Source organism: Leptonychotes weddellii, chromosome 3 (assembly GCF_054177405.1).
Source record: "Leptonychotes weddellii isolate Sample4059 chromosome 3, ASM5417740v2, whole genome shotgun sequence".
NCBI lineage: Eukaryota > Metazoa > Chordata > Mammalia > Carnivora > Phocidae > Leptonychotes > Leptonychotes weddellii.
This window is the reverse complement of record NC_138371.1, coordinates 12,518,338-12,528,118: the sequence shown is the minus strand read 5'-3', so window position 1 is coordinate 12,528,118 and position 9,781 is coordinate 12,518,338.

The window sequence follows — 9,781 nt, the reverse complement described above, 5'->3', positions numbered from 1 at the left end:
GGACACGCACACACGCAAGTCTCCAAGCCGCTGGGGGCACTGCCGCTGTGGTGTAATTGTCTTTGCTGCTGTAAAAGTCTAAATGAAAACTACTCCATTAATATTAATTCCCAGCCAGCATTCTAAATGGATGAGGCAGTTGCACCAGGTGAGATTCCTAGCTGTGTGTTAATTATTAATTTTTTTTATCTCTTAGATTGAAGGCAGTTGGAAAAAAATATTTAGCTTCCTGTTTTTCTGTTTAATTAAAATCAGTTTCATGTTTCTCTGGAATTTTGTTTTTATGCCTCAACTGCTCGGAGCCAAATTAGGAAAATAAAAGTAAATTCAGGATGATGCTTGGCTTGAAGATAGAGAGCTAAATTAGACGACAGCTGGGGCGCCTGGGTGGCTCAGTCGTTGAGCGTCTGCCTTCGGCTCAGGTCATGATCCCAGGGTCCTGGGATCGAGCCCCGCATCGGGCTCCCTGCTCGGCCAGGAGCCTGCTTCTCCCTCTCCCACTCCCCCTGCTTGTGTTCCCTCTCTCATTGTGTCTCTCTCTGTCAAATAAATAAATAAAATCTTCAAAAAAAAAATAAATAATAAATAAATAAATAAATTAGACGACAGTTTCTTGGCTAATGGTCTCACATCCAACTTTACTGAAAAAATTTAAGGAATCAAAAGAAAACTTCTACCACCTCCAAGAGACCATATCTACGCACCTACCCACATCCCTCTTGTTAACGATGAATATTCAACATCAGGTTATAAAAGACACCGTGGTTTATATTTAATGTGATGACTGATGTAGTTGAAAGCTACTGTCTTGTTTGCTTTCCATTTGTTCCATCTGTTCTTTGTTCTCTTTTTCCTCTTTTCCTGTCTGCCTTTGGATCTCTCGCTGGGGTATCAGCTGTATCTCTCTGTATATTGTTATTGAACCACTCCTTTTGGCTTCCATAGTATCCTCTTTCACTTATTTATGCGTCTATCTTCTAGTAGATTTCCTGGATGGGATAAGAACTTCAAAACAATGTACTTTCATTTCTATCTTCACTCCCAGGCTCTATCCTATTGTTGTCATAAATTTTACTTCTACTATTGTTTTAAACACCATACTGCATTGTTAATATTTTTGCTTTCAACAAGAACTTTAAATAACGATAAAAGTATTTTTAATAGTTACCATTTTTAGGGCTCTTGTTCCCTGTGTAGAACTTCAAGTGATGTCTTATACACACAACTAAATCCAAAATGGATCGTAGACCTAAATGCAGAACCCAACTCTGTAAAACTTCTAGAAGAAATGTTAAGAGAAAAATCTTTATGACCTTGGTTAGGGAAAGATTTCTCAGAGATGACCAAAGACACGAGCCATGAAAGAAAAAATTGGATTTCATCAAAATGAAGAACTTCTATTCTTTGAAAGACACTATTAATAAAATAAAAAAACGAGCCACAGTCTGGGAGAAAGTACTTGCAAATCTCCTACCTGAATGTAGAACATATAATATATAATATATAAAAATATAATAAAATTATAATTATACATATATGTATTATAAATAACATATATATTATAAATAGAAATTATGTCTATAATTATAATTATAAATATGAAACACATATAAACATATTATAAATAGAAATTCTATGTAAAATATATAAATATCAATATAAATATAATTATATATAAAATGTATAAATATAATAAAAATTTAAAAAACCTGTATAAAATTTGAATGTAGAACATATAAAAACTGTAATAAATTCTAATATGAAAACAAGCCTAATAAAACAAATGGGCTTAAGATTTGAATAGATACTAAAGAAGATACATGGTTGGCAAATAAGTACATTAACAGATGCTCAGCATCACTAGTCATTAGGGATATACAAATTAAAACCACAATGAGAGACTACTACATACAAACTAGAAGGGTCACTGATGTGGGAAGCAAAGGCAGAAGAAAAATTATTAAATTTCCTTACTACTTACAATCCATTGACAAGTCCTTGAAACAGGCAGAGTGACATTCCCCTAAGGACTCAACTGCCTGGATGTTGACACTTTGTTAAAAGCAAAAGGCAATCTTAGCCTGACCCCCAGGATCCTGTAAGTCTACTTTAACATATAAAAATTCCTTTGGAAACTTCTTTTATCTCTACCCTGCCCACCAAGATACATGTTGACAATCATGTATCTTGCCCCCAAGTATATGACTCACTGATATACATCTGAAGGGTCTCATTGAGTAAGGGACAGGCAGAGTTAGGTAAGGAGAGATAGGTAGGGGACCATGTGATCAGGCTCACAGAAATCCCAGAAACGCTGAGGCATAACGAAACCAGACCACCCTGCCTGGGGGTCAGAGGTGGGGTCTTTTTATGGCAGTCACATTGTGACCAACAAAGAATAGCCAGACCCCAAAGAAGAAGTAAGCCATAAAGGATGTTATCACGAGTCCTTACTCAAACCAAGACATCACAAAAATGATAAGGTCACAAGCTGCCTGGCCAATTCTTTTGTTGTTGTTGTTGTTGTTAAAGATTTTATTGATTTATTTGAGAGAGAGAGAGAGAGAAGCAGATTCTCTGCTGAGCAGGGAGCCCAACGTAGGGCTCGATCCCAGGACTGTGGGATTATGACCTGAGCCGAACGCAGACGCTTAACCCACTGAGCCACCCAGGTGCCCCTCCCTGGTCAGTTCTAAATAAAAGGCTGTCAGTGGAGGCCCATGTTAGCAACCCCATCGGGACCCCTCTTGCTCCTGAGAGCTTTCTCTGCATCCTTGCTTAATAAAATTCTATCGCTTTACTCACGCCCCTTTGCCTGTGAGATTCATTCTTCGACTCTGTGAGACAAGAACCTCGCTCTCGGGCTTCATCACTACTTACAGAATAGACTGGCCCTATCAAGTGTTGGTGAAGATGTAGAGCGACTGGAACACTGACTCACTGCTGGTGAGAACGAAAAATGGTTCAACCATGATGGAAAATCAGTTTGGCAATTTCTAGTAAAAAGTTAACATCTGCCTACCAGATGCTCCAGCCTTCCAACTTCTACGTATTTTCCCTAAGACAAACGAAAGCATATATCCATACAAAGACTTTTCCATGAATGTTTCTAGCAGCTTTATCTGCAATGGGCAGAAACTAGAAGCAATGCAAACCCCCATCAACAAAGGGTTGGGTAGACAAACTGGCATATCCCTACAATGGACGGCTAGCCAACAGTGAGAAACAGTGAGCTGCTGGTACATAGAACAACATGAACGGTTCTCAAGATAATTCTGCTGAGTGAAAAAAGACAGGCAAGAGTGTGTATACCAAACGAGTCCATTTATATAAAATTTTAGAAAATGCAAGCATCTGTAGTGACAGAAAGCTCATCAGTGGCTGCCTTGGGGCAAGAGAGGGTGATGGTTTGGAGAAAGGCAGGAAGAGGGACTAGGACAAGAGCACAAGAAACCCTTCAGGGGTAATAGCATGCTCATTATCTTGATGATGACAATGGTTTCACATGTCAAAGCTTGTCCAATTATACCTTTTAATTAGGTGTAGTTTATGGTACCAGTTATACCTCAATAAGGTTAAGATAGGCAGATCTCTCTGCTTCTCTGTAGTTTACGTGCAAGTGGGTACAATAAAAGGTAAGTGTATTTTATTAAGTTGAACCATTGGAAATTGCCGATTTTATAGGCAAAAAACAAAAAACATTGTCAATTTCATGTGACGCGACCTAATATATGTCAAGGCCACAGTAGAAACTGGTAAGTGCTATGCGGAAATGAAAAGAAAGGCAGGGTGAAGCGATCAGAATTTCCAGGCAGAGGCACAGTTTGCAAATTTTAAAGAGGGTGTAGTGTGGCCAGCGTCGATTTCTTTGAGACACGGACGTGAAGCAAATTCAAAGGAGTGAGGGAGTGGGCCATGTGGATCTGTGGGGGATGGGGAGAGAGAACCTTCCAGGCAGAGGACAGAGCAGGGTTAAGGCCCTAAGGAACGAGTGTGCCTCACCTGCTAAAGGAATAGTAAGAAGTCCAGTGTGGGCAGAAGCCGAAAATTTTTTTTAAAAAGATGTTAACGAGTTCACAGAACATAAGGCAGGAAACAAGCCTTTGAAAAGGCAGCGAAACACGCAAGGATAAACAGCAGGGACCACAGACAGAGTCAGGCTGGAGAGACTCCATCCTGGCGGCACATGGGTCTTGCCCAGGTCTGCTTCCCTCCCTGCCCTGCACTCCGGACGGGCACCCACACCACTATGACCAGCTTCGGGGGAGAACTCTGCTCTGGTTCAGAGTCTTCCATTATTAGCTCCAGATTCACTCTTCCGGTGGGTAGATGTGTTCCACCAAGTTTAGGATGTGTCCCCAGTCCTCCATGCCAGGGAAGGGGGAAACAAGCATCTCAAATTTTTAGCTTTTGCAGCAGGAAGTAAGGCTCTGCCTTCCTTTCACTCTTGCTCTTTTGGAGCCATTCCTTGTGCATGAGAAAGGAGAGAAAAGGAGGTCCAGGAACAATAATAAATAACACCCAACTCCCCTCTCTAGCGGAGGGGCAGGGGAACGAAGTCATCTTGAATTTACCTACCAATGCGCCACCAACCATGCCCATCAGTGTTAGTCTTATGGTAACGGGCAAAACAAGACAGATATTCATAGACCACTGCAGGAAGCAGGAGAAAATAAGACGCAAGCTCTCGGATAGGAATATAAAACAGACAGTAGTTTCCATTGGGTCGGCAAACTTGAATCAGCCATGGTGTGCGTTCCGGGAATTCTAACAGCCTCTTTCTCAGTGACGTGACAGGGGACGGCTGTATCTCATGGCCAAGGAAAGCCTGGCTCCCTGCAGCCCCCTGGGCCAGGCAGCTCTTCTCTGTGAGCATCAGAGTGAGGATCGCGTATCTGCCAGACTGCAAGCTTCTTCTTCTTCTTTTTTTTTTCCTTAAGAGTCAGGAGGTGCGACTTGGAGGAATGAGAAATGCAAGCCATGACAGTGATTTTCACTGTCAGCCTTGAATGCAGTGTACCATTAAGCACAAAGCGGGGGAGGGGGGGAACAAAAGAAAGAATGGGGAGATTTTATAGCTGGGTTAAGTATAGAGTCTGGGCCAGCTTGGTGGACTTGGGGCTCTGTGCTCAGTAGTAGACCTCTGAGCCTGGGGTGTGATGCTCTGCAGTCACTTCCTTGAAATACTTAAATAACCTTATCTTTGCGTTTGTGGAAGTCCAACAGGTGTGGCCACAAGGGCCAGGGCCTCCATTTAGGTGCATCCCGCCTCCCAGGAACAGGTGTTGGGGCCATCTTTCTGCTGCCCTTGCCCTTTCGGGACCTGAGCTCGGGCTGTCAACCAGGCACCACAGGGTCAGGGTTGAGCATGCGCCCTGGGATCCTGGGAGGTCCACACTCACCCCTCAAGTATCCTGGTACTGAGAGATCACAAATGTAACTAGCAAATCAAAACCACCACGACCAGTGGAGAAAGACCACGGGAGAAAGGAAAAATCTCTTTCCCTTTCTTTTGAAGCAAAACCCCCACATTTCCACTTTGCCTGGCGCCAGGCAAGCTGTGTATCTGGCTCCATTTAGAGGTGATAGGCAAGCAAGGGACGGGCTAGCCAGGTCAACAGAGAACGAGCAGTGGAAGAGAGCTGGCAGGCAGGGCAGGTGGAGCTCCAGCACCCAGACAGTTGTAGAAATGGTTCACAGCTTGCCTTCGGCATCCACGGTGTGGGAGCCTTTTCCTTTTCCCACCCTGCGCTGTGCATTAATTAAACAAAACGTCAAAAAGCAATTATGGTGTGCCACATACGGGGTTGGGGCCAGGAGCTTCTTTACATAGTGTGGTGAGGGTCAGTGTCCCTTAAAAAATGATATTTGATCCGAACACAAAGTAGCATCCGAATTGAAGCCAGCCTGAAAGATCTGGGGGGTGGGGGAGTAGTATTTATTGCAGACAGAAGGAACAAACTTGCAGGGGAGAAAAAGCTTAACCAACAGAGGTTTAACAGTGACGTGTGAGCAGGAATAGTTTCACCAAGTAATGACCATGATTCATGATATTTAACTGAAGAAACGCTTCCTCTCTTTGACCTTAAAGTAGGAACTATTTAATCTACTAAGTTACAGGCTTGATCAACCCCTGATGGGTATTTTCATTTACTTTGTCCACTGGAGAGCACTGATGGGCTGTTGGTCACTAGCTGTGACCTCTGTTAACTACCAGTTGAGATCAAGTGCCTCTTTGTTATCTCCAGCTTTCCCTAAAATACCATTTGGAATAAATGTGTTCATTCAACAAATCTTGCTTAAGCACCTCTTATGTTCAAAGTCTATAGGAGAAACATTGAGGAATAAAACCTCCAGATTCTTTGAAATCTAACAGTGGGCAAAAAGTACTTAACCTTGAGAATTTGATGACTGCTACAAGAGATACAAAATCTAGCCTTGCATGTCTAGCTGGGGTAGAATCCCTTTTATTGAAGGTTTAGTGGTGGGAGGTTCTGGGAGCTGATCAAGAATCCCTCTATGTCAAAGAACCAATTAATGTCAGGCTTAAAAAAATCTTAATAGAAAATTCAGTATCCTGTGTATCATAAGTTTTCCAAATTCTTCCTTAATTTAGAAGCTTATCTAAGCATGTTTTAAAAATTAGATTCCAGGGGCACCTGGGTGGCTCAGTCAGTTAAGCATCCGACTCTTGATTTTGCCTTAGGTCATGATCTCAGGATCGGGCTCCCTGCTCAGTAGAGTCAGCTTGAGATTCTCTCCCTCTCCCTCTGCCCCTCCCCCTGCTGGCCCACATGCACGCTCTCTCTCTCTCTCTAAAATAAATAAATCTTTAAAAATTAGATTCCAAGTATGCTCATTTATTTTACCAAGTTTCTCCATGAATCAATTCGCAAAATGGGTAAGACAAAAACAGAATTCTGTCAGAAAGACATTCAGCATTTTTTAAGTTCCCAGGTCTCGGGAACAATGCAATTTAGAACTCTTAAGGTGACTAACTCACAATCCTTATAAATCTTGTTCTTACGCTATGTTTGAAGATTCCTAGGATTTAGACCTCAAAGTATTTTATAAAATACCTTATTCCATCCTTACATTTAGAAATAATAAAATCGAGGTCCAAAGAGTCAACTGGTTTAGGTAAAGCTACACCTTTCTCTTTCATTGTCCATCTAAGATTTGCTTCTCAGAATACATGTTGGCATATAATAAATCAGATAGGCCTGTAAGTAGTCCTGTTATCCAGCCTGGCAATAAAGTGAAAGATGCAGAAATAGAAATGAAAATAGCACATCTCCAGGAGAGCCTCTGTGAGCAGGACCCCACTTACACTAGGAACCTGTGGTAGACAAGCAAAATTATGAACCCTGAAGATGTCCACATCCTAATTCCCAGAACCTGTGAATATATTAGGTTACTTGCAAAAGGGAATTAAGGTTGTTAGTAGAATTAAGGATCCTGGAGTATCTGAGAGGGGATTGTATCTAGTGAGGTTAGTCAGGTAAGGCTTACCTGAGCAAGTCACAGTGGAGCTGAAATCTCAAGGTAAATAGGAGTTAATGAGGCCACAAAAGCCAGGAGAAACCATCCAGGTGGAATAATAGTGTAGGCAGAAGTCCTACGGCCCATGTAGCTTGGAGGGCATGAGGGACAGACCCACAGTGTGACTGGAAGGAAGAAATAAAGGGAAACTGGTGTACAGAGAGGAAAGAGAGGCCGGTAGAGAGATGAGTGTTCAAGGTCCTGTAAACCAGATGAGCAAAGTCCACCTTCATCCCAGAAACAGTGGCAAGCCATGGAATGAGGGCCTCAGCTCACAGGGAGGTTAGAGACCATTTATTTTCAGTATACAAATTAACTTGGATAAAATGCATCTTCAAGGAAAGATGCATAATAATCAAATAACATGTTCAAACATATTGTTTTGGAAGAATTGCTCTTAAATCTTGAATTTTGAATAAATGTAACTTAACAATAAATATTGCTCTTTGTAGAAGGCTATGTGTTATAACAATTCAACTTTTTTACAAATTGAAAAATTCACAGCATTTCGGTTAACTGAGTGTATTTTCAGAAGAACTGAAAATAAGCTAGTCTGGACAGAATGTTAATGAAGTGTTCCCACTGTAATCATTGAGAGTGTGTGACAGACATGTATGCCGTTCATTCCCTAAGCTCTGAGAGGACTAGGATCCAGTGTTTCTCGGAGATTCTGGTATGCTTTATGCATTATTTTCTGAACAACTGATGTGGTCACAGGACATCTATGGCAAAAACCCCGGGTATAAGGACTGTAGAAAGGAACACCTGGGCCCAGAGTGTTTTCCTACCCAAACACACACACACACACACACACACACACACACACACACACACGTAAACAGCTAACAAAATGAATCAATCAAATCCCTCATGTACATTTCATGAATGGATTTTATTAAAAACAATGAAATTACATGAAATTGACACCATCCTAGGAAAACCAGGGTATATACAGTCTGTTTCTATGGCAACCAACAAACAGGCTATGGCCCTGATTCTCCAGTATAAGGAATTTCTTACATGTTGGGATGATTCAATGTTTCTAAGCATCCCTAAGAAACTGATGAAATCTCTTTAAAATATAAAACACGTAAACTGAAAATATATATAATACATGCACACACTCTATCTAAATCTAAAACAATTATCCTTCCATTTGTTCTCCTTCATCCTTGCAGCTCTGTGTTTTAGCAGAAAATGGGAGGGCAGATTGCACATGTAATAGAAGTTTTCCTTCTCAAAGTTCTCTTATGTTCGTTAGTTACTTTTGCAGAAACTCAAAGATTTTTTCTAGTGCATGAGTTAGTTCAGGTGAATCATTATTTTGGTCTGGATACATTTTTGCACAGTGGGCTTCACCTAAATGTGAAAAAGAAAGATCAGGATACCTATAAAGTAAGTATTCTTAACCTTGGCTGCATATTAACATATTTCTTTTTTTTTTTTTTTTTTACAGATTTTTATTTATTTATTTATTTCACAGAGAGATAGCGAGAGCAGGAACACAAGCAGGGGGAGTGGGAGAGGGAGAAGCAGGCTTCCCACCGAGCAGGGAGCCTGATGTGGGGCTCGGTCCCAGGACCCCGGGATCATGACCTGAGCCGAAGGCAGACTCTTAACGACTGAGCCACCCAGGCGCCCCAACATATTTCAAAATTATTTATGCCCAGACCAATTCCTAGAGATTCTCATTTAATTGTCTGATATTTATTAATAATACTTCTTATTCTTTTTTTTGTAGGATTTTTTTTTTTTTTTTTATCTGAGAGAGAGCGAGCAAGCACAAGCAAGGGGAGAGGCAGAGGGAGAAGCAGACTCTCCGTGGAGCAGGGAGTCCGACACGGGGCTCGATCCCAGGACCCTGGGATCATGACCTGAGCCGAAGGCAGGTGCTTAACCGACTGAGCCACCCAGGCGCCCTTAAAAATACTTATTATTTTTTATTAATTACTAAGTGGTACAAATGAATGAAAGCTATAGAAAAATATCTAAGCTTGTCAATTTAGAGATTAACGTTTTTAATTAATCTCATTCTTTAACTCAGGAGTGTAATATGACTTAAGACCCCTAGCTATGAGTTTATTCCCTGGAAGTTACAGGCAAAAAATTATCAGCTATGAGGAATAAGAACAAAAGAATGATTTACAGTTTTGTGGAATTTTAAGATATTTAATTTTATTAAATAAGGCATATTTAGTTCCTTTATTTTACAGATTTAAAAAGGAAACAAAGGAGACTC